The sequence below is a fragment of the Vanessa tameamea genome, chromosome 26 (genome assembly GCF_037043105.1).
Source record: "Vanessa tameamea isolate UH-Manoa-2023 chromosome 26, ilVanTame1 primary haplotype, whole genome shotgun sequence".
Classification (NCBI taxonomy): domain Eukaryota; kingdom Metazoa; phylum Arthropoda; class Insecta; order Lepidoptera; family Nymphalidae; genus Vanessa; species Vanessa tameamea.
In genome coordinates this window covers 7,064,375-7,086,597 of record NC_087334.1, presented here as the reverse complement: position 1 = coordinate 7,086,597, position 22,223 = coordinate 7,064,375, and the positions used below count along the sequence as shown (strand labels likewise).

The following is a 22,223-nucleotide window of genomic DNA, read 5'->3' as shown; positions in this document are numbered from 1 at the left end:
GTTTAACAAAGTTCGTGGGATTTTTATCTGGTCTCTTGTGTTCTCAAGTCCTACTAAGACTACTAATATATATTGTGTGATTGTAAAAAGTTTTTATTTATTTTCAAAAATAGCTACCCATCGCATGGTAAATTAAGTATTTGTAGAACTTATATTGAAGGACAAATATATAAAAAAGAGACTAGTTCTCGCTCGCGGCTTCGCTCGCGTTTAAGAGGTTGGTCGTTAAGTGTAAGCTATAAAAAAGTTATATGAAATTTGGTAAGTGCTTCTTACCAAATTTCATATAATTCAGTTTAGTGGTTTGACCGTGAAAGAGCAATAAACAGAAAGCCAGAGTTACTTATAGAAACTTATATACTATATTATAAATATATATAATATATTATATATATAGATATAGAAACTAGACAAGAGTTTTTTTTTTTTAAGTCACGAAACTTTGCTTACGAAGAACAGCTCGTTCAAGTTTCATCACTATAGAAAGAACAGATCTATTTATTATTAACAAGATTATTTAAAGCATTTATATATATATATACACGGCTGATTCATTACGAGTTGGCAGTTATGTATGTTGACAATATTTCTAAACACAATTGGGATTTTTACGATGTTTTTGCAAGTCCGAAATTATCAGATGACACACTGAAAACTTTTCTTTAGATTCTGGTATCCCGTCTGTCCACATCGACTGTTCATCACTTGCTTGCAGCCTTGGGAACTAAGATGTTATATCTCTTGTGCCTGTAGTTACACTGGATGACTCTTCAAACCGGAACACAACAATACTGAGTACTGTTGTTTAGCGGTAGAATATTTGATTAGTGTTTGGTACCTACCCAGACGGGCTAACACGAAGCCATACAATTAAGTAAACTGACGTTAGTTGACTAATCATGATAAATATAGACAAATCTTCACAATGTACCATGCAGAACTGTTTGCTGTCTCACTATTTCTGAGGCATTTACTATTACTTTTCAAGGTATTTCAGATTCTTACGGAAAAAAATCTGATCTTAAAACAATTTAAATAATAACATAGATCAAATTACTATATCACGAATCCGAATAAAACGATATTTTGTATGAATTCATCTCCCGATCCGCGTATACGTACCTTGACCGCCATTCGCCTTACAAGCATGACATCACCGCCGTAGTCTGCCTGCCTTTTCATTTATTTTTACACACAACCCCTCTCTTTCATACCCGAGCAGCCATCTCGCTGCTCGTAATTAAACAGGAACAAAGATCTTTAGTTATGACCACGCAAATTTAATACGGTATATGTAATATATATGAGTTTCGGCGAACGAAATAAAACGATGACTGAACATTTGTTAACGTTTTCTGACCACAATTATAAAATTTGTTGCCGTTCAATACTTTATTTATTGCTGTATTCAGAGTAAAAGTTATATCATGTCTGTCACCTTATATTATATATTTGATTTCCTGTTGTGTGATTTGTTTAATATTTTTAAAATAAGAGAAATGTCTGCTCAACAAGAGGTCCATTGGATAATGTACGTGAAGCTTAACTGAAGATCGTCGGTTCAATAAATCTCATGCAAAACGTCACAAATGAAATTTAGATATTATATAGATAGAAAATAATTATATATAAATCAAAAGAATATAATTTCTTTAACTTTTAGTAGGTACACAATAAAGACAATTTTGTCTTAAAACCATGTATACGTTCACACATGTTATAAGAAATGGTCGAAACCGATATGACTAAGGGCTTAGCGATGAGTAAAATAATTGTTTATAATTAAGATCGTGCTAATTGCTGCGTTCATTGCCCTTAGAGCAGCTTTGATAGCCAAATGCTGGAAATGACACATTCATATGACGTGATAAATTTATATCAACTTTTAATTTGGAACCGATTGCCTTCTAAGTTTCTTTTTGGTACACTTCAGGTTTTAAGCTGGTGGCTTAACGCTTACCTAGGCTTACATAGAAAGTCAATTCCATTGAATTTTAAAAAGATGTATTTCTACGTAATTTAAAATTTAAAAAAATCAGTTCAGTTTCAAGATTAAAAAAAATATATTTTAAGAAATGCTGATCTTGGTATTGCAATTAAATCAAAACCAGAGAGGTATTAGGGATAGGAATAACGTAATTTCCAAGACAATGGAGCGTAAACACTGCCCACTTCCGAACTCCGACCTGCTGCAAGAAATACTCCTCTTGACAGATAAAACCCAATTAATTTTATTGGCTAAACTCGGGATGAAAACTAAGTATTGTAAAGCCTTTGAAACAAATCATCAGACGAGCGAGGCAATTAAAAAAAACTGACAAAAAAATCCTTAAGCAAATTGAAATATATTACATTATAATTCTTAAGTCACGATTCGATTTAAATCTTCCGAGTAAAGTGACATCACTGAGGTCAATCAACAGGTTAGGAATGGCAAAATGGGTCAAGTTTGTACGAGAATAATTTATCTTATTTGCTTGCATGTAATTTGCATGTGACTGTTTATTGATAATAAGACTTTTTTGGGCGTAAACATGGCATTGTATTCTCTCTCTCAATCTCGCGTTTGGATGCCATGTTCAACAAGTTATTGGATTTTTGATAATAAATTAGTCGCCCAAGTTTGCCCATATAAAGCCGTTAGACCTGCGCAGTATCTACTGATATTTATGCTGATATAAAACCATAAACGAATTAGCAAAAACAGTTGAACTCAGATAAGACAAACCGTTTTTTTCTGAAAACAATCTGAATTGAATTTATTACCATTTCCACGGTCACCGTCATTAACATTGCGGCAAATAGTACCATTTGTCATAATCAAATCGAAACAATTCCAAGATATATCTTAGATCCATTGAATCGCATATTACGCTTATTGCCGTATTCTGTAATCACTTTCTGAGGAAGAATTCAGCAAAGGATTGTCATACCTCTGTCCATCATCTTAAGAATGTTTTTTCCGCATTCAGTTTCGGCTTGTCACTGTCGAACAGGTTCTGTGTACGACCGTAGGTGTGCACTTATTACATCAGGCAAGTGGTGACAAGGACATATCGTAAAACTAACGAGTTTTTGTGTAGGTATAATTTTATACAGACGAATGAATTGCACGTGTATGTAATAATAACAAATGCAGGTAAATTATAAATAGCTTATGAGTGATTATATAAACCAAATATCATAGAAGTAACAGTTCGGTAAAACTGAAACTCTACTACCAATAAATATTCTAAAAGGCTTATGTTTTAAGGGAATTTATTAATTGCTTGAAAATAAATGACTTGTATCACGTTTTTGCTTAGTGTAACTTATACGTTTCTGTGCGTTTGTCCTGCCTGTAGGATGTCATTCAGGTTTTCTCAAAAGGTTTTCTTTCGCTTTCCATAACAAAAGCTCAATTCGTGCTAAGTTTGAAAATTGAAACGCTTGGTTAAACATTTTTTAACTACTGTAGGGTATATCATCAGCTCACTGGATAGACATATGGCACAATGTAATTTAAGTCAGCTTAGACATTTTTTTATATTTAGTTTAATAAAGTAGATAAAATGGAATGACGTATACCTATTGTGGCATTTTAATATGTCACTCATTAACAGCAATATCGGCAGCAAAATTTGAAAAGATAGATTTAATTATTTAATATGGTGTGATGTAGAGCACGTGCTAAACATACAGCGGTTTTAATCGATCGATATAAAAATAACAGAAACTTAATACGTTATCGCTAATTACAACCAATTATAACTTGTAGTACTGGATGTTTAAACCACTGACTTAATATATATCATTCGAAATTTAACCCAAATCAAGTATCCGATCATTCTGAAATTAAAAATAATCAATTTGATACGATAAGGTCATCTTTCCTTATCCTCCTGACTGGTTTTGTGCACGTCGTACTTTTTCAAAGGATACTAGCCAATTGTTCAGGAGACACGAGTGACAGTACATACACAAATACACTCTCATAATCAAACGAAGGGCTTTGAATGGAATGGCATACCATGCATCCCGAGGTACAGTGTATAAACACTGCCAACTATCAGTTTTCCAAATTCTGGAGCAGGGTTTGAACCCAGGATCTCTTTATCTGTGAGTTGCAAGCTAACCAATGCTTGCACAATGCTACTTTATTTTTTTATAGGATATTATCCGATACAACCCACGCATAATATTATCCAGAAACATTAACCCAGGTTCCAACAACAAATGCTTAAAAATTCAACTCAGTCAGACGAACGACGCGTGAACGCAAATAATACGTACAAAAACAAACACTATTCTTGTATAATATAAGAAAAATATTTTTATAACGTCGCAGAGCATTTAAATGATATAATCGAACTGACAAGTCTTGTCTGATTTTCCTTACCTCCGTATATACAATATTTGGCAAAGTTCCACTCGAGATTTCTCAGAAGTGAACGCCATAACGTGGGATTTATTTGTATTTCACGAAGTACATAAAGCGATAAAAAGTATAGTCCGGTGAGGTCCCGTAGGCGGATCGGTTATAGAATGCCGCCCGCCCACCGTCTCCGGAGTACGTTTATTTTGTAAGTCAGCTTGACACCATTAATTATGACGACTAAATCCGAGGAGAGAAAACGAAAAACTACTTTTACGATTCCTTTTAATGAATTTTAATATTTAATCTATGAAGCCTTGTAAAGTAAAAAGTATCACACCCTGTGAATGTTCCATTGCTAGGCAAACGGCTATTGAAACGTTGTCACAATGAGACTCGATAGATTGATCCGAGATTTAAGTTCTCTAACGGTGTTTTTCTTTCCAATAAACTCAAATTAGTCGTATGAAAACTTAGTGGACCTAGCCAGAGTTCGTGGCCTAAATCTTAATTTGAATTGTGTCAATGAAGTATAGAATATTTAGAATTTCCTTTTATATAAGTACGTCATAACATACAACGATATGATAAGAACTGTTTGAAATTTTCACGTAAGAAAAATAAACTGCATTTTCCGCGAACTGGAAAGTATTTTTACATAAACCAATTTGTTAAGCATTACTCGTTCCAGTTTCGCTTCAAGGTCGAATACCAAACGGAAATACCACAGGATTGAAGCAATATACATATTCTTTAGCATTGAACTGCTAAGACTCCGTTTCGTCGATGCTAAGAGTGATAATTAAAAAAAATAAGATCAATGGTAGCGGTAATTCATTTGTTTCTTTTATAATGGAGATTGATGAGGAATTGAGAAAGGAACAATGACTGAAGAAGATTAAGTTATTCCAGGCGCATTTTATTCCGAGCATTCGACAAAGAAATAAGTGAATACTGAACGGTAGCACCAGTAACTCAAATATTTCTGCGGAATCCTTTGAATGTTTTAGTCACATTTTTTTTTAAATCTAAAATTGCAATTAGTTATCAAATGAAATAATTAAACCTTTGAAATTACCACTGTTGCTGTCTGTCTGTTGCTCTTTCCCAGCCAAACCACTGAACAGAATATTATGAAATTTGTTATGAAGGAAGCTTGAACTCCAAGGAAGGACTTAGGTTTACTTTTGTTACGCCTTACGTGACGACTAAACCTTAAAATACGAGTGAAGATACTGAGGACAACTAGAAAAATTATAAAATTTAAATATTTTAATAGACCAGTGACGCCGTAAAAATTATATTCATTTGAATACATAACAAAATTTATCCATACAAACTTAACTTCTAGTTTGAAATGTATTAATTCATTCTACCTTTTATACAGTAAAATTCAAATTTGACCACTCACCCCTTATAGTAAGACCAGTTATTCAATTATTTGTAAAGATTTCATAATTAATGGAAATACTACAACGGATGATCAATCCTACACGCATTAAAGCTATTTCCGTCTCTTTTATCATACCAGTATGACATAAGTCTGTCTCGTTACCTCCTCTACACTAGTCCAAGGAGGATTGGTTTTTAATGAATAAGATGTTAAATAAACCAATATGGCACGGTTTTGTATTGAAGGTCTGACTTATATTACAGACGTGGCCCCACTGTGTTCATGTTAAAACAAAATAAGAGCGTTTTCATACGCACATATCCAACGCATATGACAGAAATTAAATTAGTCTCGGTGTTAGTCAAAGGTCGTACATGTCGTTTTAGAGAAACAGTATAAACCTAACATACTTTCGTTGATTGAAACTTATTACCAAGCTGGTGCAGTGCAAGTACTTTTACGACGATTTCGGTCCCCGCTTATCATGTAAATGATAATAAACACAAATTAACTACACGAAAACTAAATTGATTATTATTTATTAACGGTTTAGTTTCGACGTTTTGCGACAAAATCCTTTCATTTCTAAGCATTATACAGAAACAAACTGCTGAAGACCTGGAAGTTTTATTAAAAAATATAATTTAATTATACTTACTTCAAATCAAAAAGTACTTGGAAGTAAAAAAATCGGTTTTATCCGGTTTAAAATGGACACAAAAGTTTCTAAGAATTTACATGAAACAGTTTCGTATTTAAATATGAATCCTTTATTCTTACCTGATGTAAGAACTACCGGGACGAAAAAGACGTGACACTTTTATAAAGATTTTTTTATTGTGATTTCCATATGAGTACATTTCGTGAAAGATAAAACTTTCCATCCAAATAACCTTCTTTTTAAAGGCATTTTTACTGGAATCTTTTAGTCTGAAATATCAAAGCTCGTCTCTCTTGTCATATTGGTGTATTTGATAACTTTACTGAAACAGTGGTATAATTAAGTATATAATGAGACATTTCAATAACGAGGTTTAATTAAACAAAACAATTTCAATGAATTTCGCAAACACATTTAATTTGTCAATTAAAATATGCCGTAAATAGTAATAAACGACAAACATGTCTGAATATCACCAAAACACGTACCAAGGTTATCAGTTGGCGCAAAAAATGTATTTAGTGCATACAAAACTGGTCTGTCTCGTTTTCGTTAGGTGTCTACATTCATATGCCACATATATAACTATACGTTGGTTAAGAACTTCATAGTGACAGTATTCGTTTTTTTAACCTTACCTAACACATAAGATTTTTTTGGTTTTTGGTGCGTTTTTGTAAATAAAATACTGGAAAATGTCTTACTAATTTTGACTTTAATATGTTAAGTAACGTTAGGACTTGTTTTATCAAATGGTATACTTTTCATTCGTTGTCTCTTTTTCGTCTATTCCAAATTCTATATACATAAAATAAATTGCAGTGTATTTTGGTAATATTAAAATAACCGCTTTTTACTAAATGCATACGTATGTATAAAAGGTACATATACCAAAATAACATTTATTTAAATTTTCGTCTGTCTGTCTGTCTGTTCCGGCTAATCTCTGGTACGGCTGGAGCGATTTTGACGGTATTTTCACTAGCAGATAGCTGATGTTATAAGGAGTAACTTAGGCTACAAACGCGCACGAAGTCACGGGCACAGCTAGTTTAACATAATTTAAACAGCCTCGCACAAAATGGAATAGAGGACAGCTACGGAGAGGAGGGATACGGCTATATATAAGAGAATATCATGCTGTTTGCCGTCACGACCAATCGATCAAACATCAAAGAACTTTCGGTCAGTCGGATTTGCCCAAAAAATACAATAGCCAACATTAATTGCAAACATTATCTAAAACGGGATATTTACCATGTTTTTTATTTTTATTTGGTGGAGCTCGATATTTCGACATTATCTACGAATGTCTTGTTCACGAGACTGACGTTTGCGGGTACATGCTAACTCACACCACCATCCTCGACACTTAAACGCTGTAGTAGCATCTTTGACCAATCGCGCATATGACCTTTGTGATGAAGACCACCTACAATCTGAGCTAGCACACGTTGAAAAGGTCCTACAGCGGAATGGATATAAAGTGGGAAACACAGCTACACGGGATCATAAGTTACTGCGACAGTACAGGGTTGAAAGACAACCAGCATTTATGCCATATGTTAAAGGAGTGACAGATAAGATAGCTAGAGTCCTGGGCAAATATGCGGTGAAGACTATCTTCACTCCTTTCAAGAAGATAGGGCAAATGTTGCGTTCACCTAAAGATAGCTTTCCCCTGGAAAAACCCGGAGTTTACAAAATCGACTGTAGTTGTGGTAAATCCTATGTTGGACAGACGAAACGTACGGTATCTTGTCGTATCAACGAACATATCAAGGCGGTAAAAAACAATGATACCAAGAAATCAGCCATCGCGGAACATCTTCTGGAAGCCGGACCGAACCATTGGATCGAGTTTCATAATGCTCAGATACTCGCGACAGAACGCCATTACATACCCCGACTGGTACGAGAAGCCATTGAAATTACTAAATATAGTAATTTCAATAGGGAAGATGGGTTTCAACTGTCAAAAGTATGGAATCCAGTGATAAAATTATGCAAACCCTTGAATAACAATATAAAAAATTCGCGAATCGATACGGTGAGTTTCGTTTGTAAAACACGGGATCGAGTTTCGAGTGTAAATAAAACAAATAGTAGGGGTGAAAGTGACAGTGGTAGTGGTAACCAGTGTTTACGCAGCAAACGTACGAGAAAGGAGGTAGTCCGATATGGACACTTCTAATGCCGTCAACATCTACCCGCAAACGTCAGTCTCGTGAACAAGACATTCGTAGATAATGTCGAAATATCGAGCTCCACCAAATAAAAAAAAAAAAAATAAAAAACATGGTAAATATCCCGTTTTAGATAATGTTAGTAATAAAAATAACCATGTTAATTTAAAATCTTATTAATTGCAAACATTGAAAACACTAACAGTACGATCATACTCTTCAATTTTCGTATGTCTAAAGTTTAAATTGGTTATAAACTTAACTTTTTCTACACTGATATATTTATTTTATTCTATTTTATTTTCATTAGGACAACCAACAGCAGATACAATATTACATACAAAATAAAAAATAAATTACATTTCAAAATTATCAAGGCAAAAGTTCTACTACTTACAGGTAGTCTCACGTATGTATTGAAAATCTAAATTAACATAAGCAATCATTAAAAATAAGAAGTATAATACATTTTTTTAACTATTATATAATAAATATTAATTAATAAAAGAAATAAGATAAACCATAAAATTAGAATTAAGCACAATTTCTTTATTTTTCGATTGAACTGATTCGACTATCGTGACATATGTCTAAATGTTTAAGTTTAAGTAAAATTTTGATAAAAGTTCCGGACAGTCAATATAATTTTTAAATAAATTAAATAAAAAATACATTGACAATATTTTTCGTCTATTCTCCAGGCTTTGTATATTTACTTCTACTGTAATTATTTGTCAGCGCTTAGTAACTCTTTTTCATCATTTTTTGATTCATACATATTCATAATGCCGAATTAATTTTAGCTTGAACAAAAAGTGACGTGTCTACTATCGGTTTATTTCCAATGGCACCTTTTGGCAGTCGTGCCAACTGGGCTGCCTCACGTAGGCTGAGACAGGAAGTTACATCATAATCCATATCACCTGTGAGCTTGACTAGATCATACTTTCTCGTGTCTGTGATAAATTGACTGCATGTCGTCTACACGTTTGTAGAGCTTTTTATCGTTATGACAGTGAATATGTTTACTTGCTTTAATTCGTTCTAAACAAAATTCGTAATTATAAGACATTTCAATATAAAAACATTTTACAAAGCGTTATTATAACAAAGCGACAAAAGTGTTCCAAACACACGCAACCAAGGCAAGCACCACTAAATTTTCATTAGCTTAGTTTGTTATATACATATATATTAATTAATTTATCGCTCCGATGAAGAAGAACAACTTGAGGCAACCTGTTGTTATGATAATCTGCTACATGTATATCTAACAATTCGCATTGGAGCAGAGATGTGGAATAAACTCGAAGGCCTTGACCTTATTACGAATAAATCAAATTAGTAAAAAATAGTAAGTGTCTAAATCCTGTTGTAATTTAACAGTACAATCTGGGGTGAAGGGGGTGCAATAAAATTAGGAGACTTGGAACACTGCTTGCCCCAGCGTGATTATTTTTATTTAGACTTGAGGCTGGAGGATAAGGTCTTAGGCCGGAGAATTATGTGATATTAATTAATATATATAATTAATAAATAGTTTGGAACATTAACAACTTTACTTTAAGGAAATAAGACGTTAAACATATTAGAGTATGCAATACAATTTTATACAATTTGATTTGTATTATATTTTGTCTAAATTTATGGAAATGTTGTCTCTAATACTTACGAATGTGTGAGTAACATTCAACATTGGGCTATTAAGAATCACTTTTCTATAGTTGCCTAAGAAAACGCTCATATGCAGGAAAATAATCTTTAAAAAATAAAAGACTACTTCGAAAATTAAAAAAAGAAATACGTCATACTTCCTTTAACATATTATTTACATTACTTACGTTAGTACATTTAAGTTGCGTAACTTAATATATTCAAGCGTTGTCGTACTAAGAACGGGTTCTTGATATTTTTTTATTTCGATTCGCAAAAAGTTTGTTGACCCCAGATTAGAGTACTGATATATATTTTAAGTGAGTCCAATACTTGAGGTTGAGTATTTTGATTTCATTTACTGTAAAATAAAATTTAAGTACGGTTCTGCTACCGAATTGGATTAAAACACATTCAATTGCAACATAAAACTTTGTATGTATACCTGAGTAATTATTTTACCTTTTATGATATCAACTTTTAAAAAAGCAACTTAAGAAAACAATTTTATCCTACATTTAATGCTATAAGCATTCAACGCGAAATTAAAAAATGTCGAATTACTAGCAATTATTTTTTATGTCATTTTTATATAAGATAATATATGAGTTATATATATCTTTAATACTACTTTATATTTGGATTTTATTATGTAAGTATACAATTCTCTATACAATTTCACCTTTAGGAAGACAATGTTCTTATAAATCTAACTTTAAATTTGGAAATAGATTTTTTTTGTTTCTTTTTCAATTATTAAGCTGTATAATTGATTTCTTAGTCTTATTTTACTACAGAGTCCTCAGCATACTCTAATATGGCCGTCTGCCAAATATTATAGAACTAATCAAAGATAACGGGACTGATGTGTTTTATAAACACAAGCTTTTTTTAACATTGTATTCATAGTTTTATATATTTACTAGCCATCTTCCCCGGCTACGAACAAGTGCTATATGATATAAATATAATTTATACCTTAAAGCACTCTGAAACAATGTAGCTTGCAACCAGTGAAAAAAAAATAGTTTCGGGTCAGTAGTTCCGGGGATTACCCTCTTCATAATCACAAACAATTTTTACCTCTATAATACTAGCATAAATATACAATTATACATACATAAAATATTTGTATTTAATTTTAAGTACTGCATGTACTAACCCGATTTCTCATTAATATTTTTGTCATTATAAAGTTTATTCCGTTAATTGTACATTTTAATAAGTTGAAGTTAACTTTTTTGGGTGCAATGAAGATTTTATTCGTTTTAATTTTATTAGAGAAAGGGCCATAGCATCTTAGCTCCCAAGGACGGTGGCGCTTTGGTGTAGTGTAAGAAATAGTTAATGTTTCATATAGTCCAATGTATATGGGCGTTGGTGATGATGGAAGGAGAGTTCTATCGGAGAGCTGTTCCGTGGAGAAACAATATATACATATAGTCATACATGCAAGTAGAGTCCATATTTATAATCGTAATAAGACGTATTTTAGCGTGTAGATTGTTTATAGATAACGTCATTGTCACAATGTTGTCATGGTTGTCATATTACGATATGTTTTTAGTGTAGGATTTGTATTTTTATGGTCTGCTTTGCCGCATAAATAGCAGCTATTTATTCAAAACATTTCTATGTAGGTACTTAGTACTGATTTTATTATTAACATATTATCTATTTTAAATTTATTATGAAACACTTTTTGTAATAAAATTTCGTTTGGCGCAAAATACAGCAGCGGTTAATAACTGTACATATATATTATTAGTTTTCGCCTGAGGCTTCACAGTAGTAGTGGGGGGGGGCAGTTACCGTATACCAAAACATAGGATTTGATATAAAAAGTATCTTATATCCAAACTTAGTATTGCTTGCTTCATATCAAATTATTTTATATTGAAGTGCAAATATGTATAAAACTAGTTGTCGACCGCGGTTTCGATCGCGTTTTAGACGTTGGTTAGGTAGAAAAGTACCCTATACCCTTCCTTGAGACTTAAGCTTGCTTGATAGCAAATTTCATCAGATTATTCAATAGTTTAGCCTGAAAAGCGTAACAGACAGAAAGATAGACACACACACACAAAGTTACTTTCGTATTTATAATATTAGTATAGATTTACATTCAAGCAAATGTTCGTGAGTTCGTTCGTTCTAGTATTTCGACTGTATGTACTTATATTGTATAATAATATGGTTTTATTAAATCCCCTTTTGCCGGATTCTGCGTATTACTCAAAATAGCCTGTTTTAATTAATGTCAGGGTTACTCCAATGATTTCACCGTATCCAGTCATATTTGCAATGTTCAACATTTCTTGTGTAATGAATATGACACATTACGTATTCCATGTAACATTTGTTTACAAAATGACCTTAGAGCGATCGTGTAATGAGGATAAGAGAAGGAATAAATTTAGCATTTCATACATACATGGTACTATTTGATTCAATATGATAACGTCAATGACCTCGAACTGACAACCAGAAAAAAACAAAAACTAAAATACGTTTAAAAAAAAAAAGGTTTTTATCAATGATAAATATATATTTTTTGTATTATACTGGAACAGTAGTCTGTCTTGTATACTTATATTGTTAATTGAGCATATCATATCACGCCGCATCGCCTTCGAGCTGTGAAATATTTTGATATTTTGATTAATTTAAAAAGTAATTATAACTGATTTTTAATGTCATTTTCTATGTTATATTAGAAATATATTTACACAAATAAGCAGGCAAGCTACTGATGATTATAATAATGAAAACTAGTAAGTCGATACAGAAGCATATATATCTTTTAGTGACCCTACCTAACCAGTATTCTAAGCTATGACGTCACAATATGGCGTCATATTGAGATCGTAGATGCTAATATGAAGCGATCCCTTAATCTAGAATCTAGATGATCCTGAATCTTTACTGAATGTCTTTGTGATGAATTGGTTTGTAACTGTAACAACTTTTGATGGAATATGATTGAATTAAAAGCTAGGTGCATTTTTTCGACGCCTTCATTTAGCGTGCAGGTTTCTGATGATCAAACGATCTTCTAATTGTCGTACGCAGACCAATACTTTTTTTGTATTAGCATAGTATTTTTAATTTCTCATATGAAGTCACTATTTATTCCCAGTCTATTATAACTTATCCTTCCTCGTTTTATATCTGATATACATTTCAAACAATATTCTGTCTTATTTCGTTTTGTGCTAAAATATTTGATACGATTGCAAAGCTTAAAAAATACAATAGAACGTCTTCTATAATTTCAATTTTGAAATATCCATGTAAAATTATTTATTTATTTAAATATATATATATTATTTTACGTTTTACTGTATTGGATATACCGTAGGTACATAGGTGTCCGTTGTCAACACTCATAGACTTAAATTATAAAATAATATAATAACAAGATAGAAATATAAAAGAAACAAATGAAAAACCGTTACACTGATTTAATATGAAACGATATCTTCAATATTTCTATAATCTATATCTCGGCTTCATGGAGAGGCGCCAAGTTTTAATATAGCGCCCTCGATAGCTGATGTCATCGCACTGTTTACACAGTTTCAGAAACATTGTTCTGCGTATTGCAAAGGGCGAATATATTTACAACAACATTAACTTGGTGGTATACCAAAGAAAGTGAGCCAGTGGAGTTAGAGGCACGAGGAACGTAACATCTTAGTTCCCAAGGTTGTTGAGACATAAGGAATTGTAAATATTTCTGATAGTGTCTTTGGGCGGTGTGTATGATTAATATTTTTGTATTACCAAAATTAATCATTCGTCTACACAAGTCAAACAAAACAAACCGTTAACAACGGATATGGAATATTTGCCAGTGACAGAATAGCTGTAACTAATTATAGATAATATTTAAAGAACCAAATTTGTTATTTGCGTAAAATGTTTCTTTACCACACTCAGATATATTTAACAATTATTGACGGTGATCTTTAGTATTGATTAGTAATGTACAAAATGCGCCTTAAGTGGCAGACATTTTTGCACGAAATATATTGATGAAGATGATGAATTAAAACATAACATTCAGAATAATATCCTAGCCTATTATAAAATAAATTCAATAATATTATATTTCGCAGATATTTTGCTTATTAATACAATTAATCTTAAGTATAACCTAATATAAACATTAATTAATAAGACGTATTATACATAGATACAAAAACACGTTAAGTGTGTTAATTTATTTCTAAACGGGGAGCAAATCTACCAACAAACTGTCACCTTATCACAATCAAAACGCATTCCGTTTAGCTGTTTTCCTATTGTACTAACAAACATAAGTATTCACTTGTTTTTTGGTCGAATTCGGATCGGAAATCAGAATAGAATCGCGAACGTATGGTAACTGTTACAAATTAGTAAAATTGGCACCCGGTTACGATTAAGCTGAACTTTATTACTGTGCGGAATATTAGATGTTTGATAGGATTGGAATCGTAACATAACGGCTATACATTAGTAGAATTGACCCAATTACATATACTTTTAATTGTATATGGTTGATTGTGTATTTATATGTGAAATAAAGTATTTACTGTTTCATGCTGGTTCTTTACATTTTATTCGATTCTGTAATATGATGCTTACAATATTTATAAATGTCTATTTAAATAAAAATACTGTAATGCAGTATCTAAATCGTATGTCCTCCTCCTGACTATAAACGAACATCAAAAACTACGTCGAGACGAGAAAGCATATTTCGTCAAATATTTCTGAATTTTTCAAAAATGTTATTTATAAAAAAAAAAGAATTTTAACTTTAACTTTAAGAAGGGAAATGGAATGCGTAACTTTGTTTGTTTATTGTATGTAAATACTAAATACGAGTAGGTGTGGCTGAAATCTTTCATCTGAATTCTACCAATTCCAGCCAACAGATTAAGCTGAAACTTTGCAGATATCTGCATTGCTGGTATCAATACAATCTAGTATATAAATTAAATTTTATTCGTTTTATTTATGGTAACGTGTGCAGTGAGATGTTAAATTTACCGTTCGTATATAACGTATGTTTTATATATACATATATACATATATGTTGTGTTTGTGTTAATAAATAAGTCTTGAAGCCGTGTATCGAATTAGGCTTGTTTTAAAGAAAGGTTTTCCGACTTGATCCGCAATACTCTGTCTATCTGCTGCTCTTTGATGAAGCTTGCTTGAACCTTGAGCTTAACGCCTGACGACCAACCCCTAAAACGCGAGCGAATCACCGGATGACAATGCTTCGGGTATGAATATTTAATACGTGAGAGATAAATCATTACAACTTGAGACATACGAGTTTTTAAAACGGTAATTCAAGTGCAGATATGAAAGTTATCATCAGCTGTCAGTTATCTTTATTTTATTGATACATTTTCATTTACACGTATAATGTATTCAGATGATAGCCACGACCAGCTTTCGTTAGTGAAAGTGAATATAATAGCGTTATATTGAATATCGCATAACAAGTGTTGACTTCGCTATAATGAAATCTATTATAATAGAATCACTGTGAGAAAATTATTTCGTTTGTCGTTTGTTTGTGTTACGTCAAATACAATCACTTTTATTATTAAATTAATCATTTGCAAACCCCTCTGGTAGGAACCAAACAGCAATACTTATTGTTGTGTTCCGGTTTGAAGGCTGAATGAGCCAGTGCAACTATAGGCACTAGGGACATAACATCTTAGCTATCAAGCTTCTTGCAGCCCCAATGTCTATGGACGAAGATGACCGTCCGCCAATTCATTACATAAAAAAAAGAAATTCGTCAATTGTCAAACAAGATTTTCTTTAAATATATTAGTGGTATATTGAAAACTGGAGGGTCTGGGTTTTACATGAAGCCTATGATACGCATCCGTTGCTGTAATTAAATAGTATGTGTACTTTAGTAGTTTAAATATTTCAGTAAAACCATTTTAGCGTAGGTAATTCGTTAATTTGTTTTCTGTTAAATGACAATTTATGAACTAAAAATAAATATTTTTTCCTATGTAATACGACTGACCCATGACAAGATCTCCGAAACTGTGGGTCCGATTGACTTAAAATTTAACATAGTTTTTATTAGTTTTTGAATTCGTCAATGCACAAGGAAATTCATGAATCCAATTTATCGATATTGCTTCAGATAAGTGAGATTCGAATACCGCAATAATTTACAAAACTAAAGTTATTTTCAACGCGAAAAACCATGTGCAGCTGCTTTTTTGTTTACGATTCATATATATTTTTTAAATTAACTCTTTTAACCGACATATGTACGATACCTCCTGTTATTCCTTATATATTATCAAAACAAGACAAATTAAGAACATAAAAATACTCAATCAATTAACAAATCGCTAAAGCGATAATTAATGCAGCCTTGGTGACATACTGAGATGTCAGATCTTATTCAGGAAGCGATGTCATTGCTTCCTATTACAGATCATTATCATAATGCACGTTGCATCTGTATCATACGATAATTATATATTAAGCCGAGTAGGCCTAGAGTAGTTAGAACGCGTGCATCTGAACCGATGATTTCGGGTTCAAACCCAGACAGGCGCCACTGAACTTTCATGTGCTAAATTTCTAAATTGCGAAAGAAAACATCGTAAGGAAACCTGCATGTGTCTAATTTAAAAAAAAAACTGGCACATGTGTATCCAACAACTCGCATCGGAGCAGCGTGGTGGTATATGCTTGAAAACCTTCTCTTCAAAGGGAGAGGAGGCCTTAGCCCAGCAATGGGAAATCTACAGAGTGTTACTGTTGTATACATGAAACAGTTATTGTAGTGTGCAACAACTGTACTTAGAAAATACTTGTACGTGTTTGGTATTTAAGATGATTCAATAAGCATTATATCATCCCAAGTTACCGATAAATCCGAGGGCCTTGGTCTCAATACAATTGCTCACGGTTATTTCGGCGCGAACAGAACCGCAAGGCTATGCGTCAGGAGTCTGCGTAGATGCTGTTTGGTCATTTCTCTCTTAAGGAAAACATACTTCCATTGTACTTATACGTATGATAAAACGTCTTTGATTAAACTACTGAAAATGAGTAAAATGTTTTTAAGGTAATTCTAGTAATATTCATAAGTTCAATAAATTATATTAATCATTATTTTATTGAATTAAAAATAAGTAATTTAATAAATTCAATAATAATATACATTAATTAAAAGTATTTTAAAGTACATATTTGGAACTTGATAAAGAAAAATCTGTTTAATTGTACTCTGTACTCTTTTACGGAACTAAGATCGGATAAAGATTATTAAAGATTCCGAGTTAAAAAAAATTGACGTTTGAAATATTTAAGAAATTTCGTTTTACACGACTCATGACGTATCTGAGACAGTTTCAAACATTTCGCATTCTTTCGACAACTATTATTTTTATTACAGTCAGGTCAGTTTTTTTTTAACATATACATTGAATTAGCGGAATTCAGTTTACGTTTCTGGCTCCGTAACATTACTTCTAAGTAAAGGTTTTTATTACTCATTGAGAAGAAAGTTTAACTTAACTTGCTATGCTAAAAATATTTCAAAATTTATGTTTACACGTTAGCTTTTAAGTATTCCTTGTGTGGCCTTTTCACTGAACGGCGTTAAATAGTAAAGCTGGCGCCACAGATTCCGAACTAATGTATAGGTACAATTTTAAATGTGTATATAAGTGAAGATATATACCATAGATGAGTTTATATATATTTAATTACAAGTTTAAAAAAAAAAACACAAATATTACTTATAATCTGTAGTAACTAGGGAAATTCCTTTCTACATAAAATAAGTATTTTTCTCAATTAACGCATTTATTATACCAGCGAGGTACAAAGATCTATGTATATATGTATATACCCTAAAATGTGTGTATTAAAACGTTAAATTATTGGAACATAAGGTAAGTATTATATACTGTAGTCTTCATCAGAGTTAATACTTTTGTTGAGTCGAATGGTTCCTTCGAAAAATAATGACTTCATAGTTTAAAAATAAATTAATTCATAATGATGTTGTCTTGTGAATTAAATATATTCTTTATAATTATGACACATCACTGCAATCTTGCGGCATACAAAGTCGAATATCAACTATGTTATATAAATTAACTATGTATTAACAATATCCTAACTAATTCTAATTCTAAACGCGATAGTAGGTTTGTTTGTTTTACATGATGGTACGGCTTTGTGCAAGCCCGTCTGGGTCCACCAATCATTACATCAGATTTTCTACCGCCAAATAGTAGTACTCAGTTAGTAACTACAGGCACAAGGGAGTTAACAACTTAGTTCCCAAGGTTGGTTGCGCATTGGCGATGTATGAAATGTTCAATATTTCTTACATCACCAATGTGGCTATTATGACAACTTAGCATCAGGTGGCCCATTTTCTTGTCCGCCTATCGATATCATAAAAATATTTTTTTTCAGGATTTGGAAATCTTCAGTAACCTGGGCCTCTTAATCGCGTTATGGGGGATTCTAACTCCGTAAAACCACTGCGATGGCCATTTTCAGAGAGACTGGGAGATCGTGTATCGTGTTGTTACGCATCCGCAGTCTCTCCCGACGTTTAAAACATTATGAAATTTACATATATTACATACTGCACGTTGACAGAGGTACAAAAAAACACCTTTTATACATAACACGTGTACACACTCAGGGACGAAGCCCCGAGCGGAAACAAATTAACTATATATTCATTTTGTTTATCTTAAAATAAACGTATCAGTTAAACGTTCCAATTTTGAATCTGACATTTAGTAACAATTAATTGGTTGTACGCAACATCATAGAATACAATGTACCAGTAATTTGTTTCGTACCGAATTAATTTGTGTTTACAACTTGTAGGCCGCGGTAAATTTGAACAACGTAACGCTTGCCGCTTTCAGGTGATATTCTGTCACTGCATATCCACCAAAACTAATAAGTTGTGTGCTGGAATAAGCTTCAAGCCTTCACCTTAACATAAATGGAATCCATTGCCCAGAAATACGAAGTTCACGAGTCATTACTACCCTGTTACTTGAGTTTTGTACTGGTGAGCTTCTGTTTTTGTGTTGAATAAGGTTGTATTTGGAAACTAAATTAAATGTTGACTATGTTACGATCATTGACCACGTTTGTCTAAAATTATCTTCTACGTACGTTAAAAAAGATCGACTACTTACTTTATTTAACATTGTAAATATTTGTGATAGTCTTTGCGATTTCAGTCAACCCCAACTTTGTTAAGATTAATAAAGAACGGTTTATTTGTACAAAGATAAATCCGGCACAATACCGTTCTTACCTCTAATGCGTACTTTCAACTTAGCCCCAAGCCAGTCTAGATCCTACTTATCATCCTAGACTCAGCCCATATCTGAGAAAATAACGGAGAGCAAACAGCCATAAAAGGCCGCGAACTACTTATCTCCAAGAAAAATCTTGTTTTGACGACATTACCGTCATAAATATTTCTGGAGGTCATTTAAATACGAAAATTTATACAATAAAAAATAACACTTACGTTTAATAATTTTCAGTAGACAAGTCGAATTTAATTATCAAAACACAACACTAAACACAATTATTTATCTTAAATAACACTTAAATTCTTGTTACAACATTATAATACCACTTAACAGAGGACAAATATTGAATTTATATCGAAATTATTTCATTTAATATTCGATCGTAAAGTGCGCGTGCAGTTCAAATTCGTTCCCGCGCGGAATGACGTTTATTGCGCGCGGACAAGTTGAACGGAACGCGGGAAACGAAGAATCAAACGAGACGAACGCGTCAATCGTCGATTGAAATCATGTTATACTGTCTCTGTCACTCACTTTTATTTTGCAACGAAATATTTTTGTCATCCTTATATCAAGTCTTTAATTAATTAAAATGTCAGTATACAAAATAAAAAACAAAAACTAAATTAAAAAACTATTTTAAAGCATTTTTTTTTTATTATTACAAAATATATCATCAAACTTATACAATGACATCCTAGATGTCGCTGGGGGTAATACGTGTCGCCTCTTAAAATGTTGTATTTCATTCCTGTAATAATTTAAGCGTTTAGCAAAAGATGGCGTTGATCAGTAGTAATCATTTGCCAGAATATAATATATATGCATGGATCGAAATAGACTATTAAAATTATATTTTTATTTTTTATATATTCTTCGTAGATTTTATTCAAACATAAATATTATTTATTAATGTGAAACAAAGCAATAATACTACACTTGTCTATATTTCAGCTCGTATCTAAGAAGTTGATTAAGTTGATTTGAATTATGTTATAGATTTATTACTAATTGTATAAAAGTGATTTCTAAAAAATAAAAATATTTAAGAATTATGTTGCCGTTGAAGTTTCTAATAAGGAATCGATATCTCATGTCCCACAGTCCACACCCATACATCGCACTTCTTTATAGCATATTTACATAATAATATGTATGTATGCGTGTCTAGCAAAATAGTTAGCATATAAAAGAATATACGCATAATTCCTCATATTTAGTTACTGATCTATATGTTATTTACATAACTAAGGAGCCTCTACAGTTAGTACCAACAGAAATTGTATTTTTAAGTAAAAAAACAAGGCAAAAAGACCCAGACGTTTTCGGCTCCAGACAGTTTGGTAGTAGTGTGCGTAATGTAAAATTTGCACACAATGAAGCATAGTGCTGTACGGTATACATCTCGTTAAAATTATGATCGATGAATTTTAGCTACAGAAAAAATGCGTAATGTTCAATGATCACCAACAGAAATTCATATTATGTATATATATTCATATATATTTTTGATTAAAATAAGGTATTGACTAATATCAACAGAATTAAAATAAAGATTTTATGTCTTTTGATGACTTAATAAACCAAAAGTTTATTATTTCTAGTAGATAGCTTAAATAAATAAGATAAATAAAATACGTATTATAGATCACCCACTTGGTATCTTATATCTTTATCTATAAGTGCGTAACTTTATGAAGCCACATATGATAAAAAAAGAGCTTTAGTAGTTCTATTATTTTCAACTTTTCGTTGTGTCGGAACGCCGGTGTCAATTATTGTTTACATATAATTTTTCTCCTTTTTGTTCGCCTTTTCTCGGTATAATCTATACATTGAGCCAATCATTCAACCGAATCCTGTAAAGTGACCTTTAAAAGTGCGTTTAGGGTAAGGTTGTGTGAATAAATAATTGATTAGATGCTATCATTTTCTAAAATTTTAATGACTTTTAGGGCTTTAGGTTAAGTATTATTTTATGGAAGTAGAATCTCAAATTGTAAAAGTCAGCACAACACCCTTTCTCTTAAATTTAATATATTTAATGAACACATCACACATATAAAGAAGAATCAATCCAAAAACCTTTGACTAACAAACTGGTAATATTGATATTTGTACATTTATAAATATTATTGTGATGTGCTACTTTTCTATATTTATAATAATAAGCGAAAAGTAAATTTTTATTATTTATTATAATGGTACATTGCCATTATTATTATGAGTGTGCCCCATGGGAGCCAACGCCTAGCGCGCCCTTTTTGTAGCAATAATGAGTATTACACATTTGGTTACATTTCTGCACGTATTATTGCCGCATTTGTTAATATATTTATAAGATTAATGTACCTATCTAGAGTTACGTTTTAATAAAAATATTTTGAAATTTGAAACTTGATAAATTAATTTTTAGTTCGATTTTCGAAATTTTGGGTACACATTCATTTTAGTAAGACTAACAGCTAAATGCCTTTTAAGCATATAGTCAAGATTAGCAGTTAATCTTGATTATTTCCGTATAAATAGTGGTTGTATTTATTGATAATCGATAACTTCATTAACAACATTATGAAAGTATGAATCACTTGCCCACATATTCCCGCAATGGTGAGATAATGCAGCTTTT

The 22,223-nt window shown here is 31.9% G+C and overlaps 1 protein-coding gene across 2 annotated transcripts in view; it reads right to left on the bottom strand.

Moving 5' to 3' along the window:
* LOC113399203 (mucin-1) overlaps positions 1-20,100 on the bottom strand; it is a 35,503-nt gene extending 15,403 nt beyond the window's left edge. For both annotated transcript variants that reach the window (XM_026638282.2, XM_026638283.2), the window contains exon 1: positions 19,810-20,100. The gene's annotated coding sequence lies outside the window, so the exon portion shown is untranslated. The remainder of the gene's footprint in view (positions 1-19,809) is intronic.
* Positions 20,101-22,223: the final 2,123 nt, after the last annotated feature.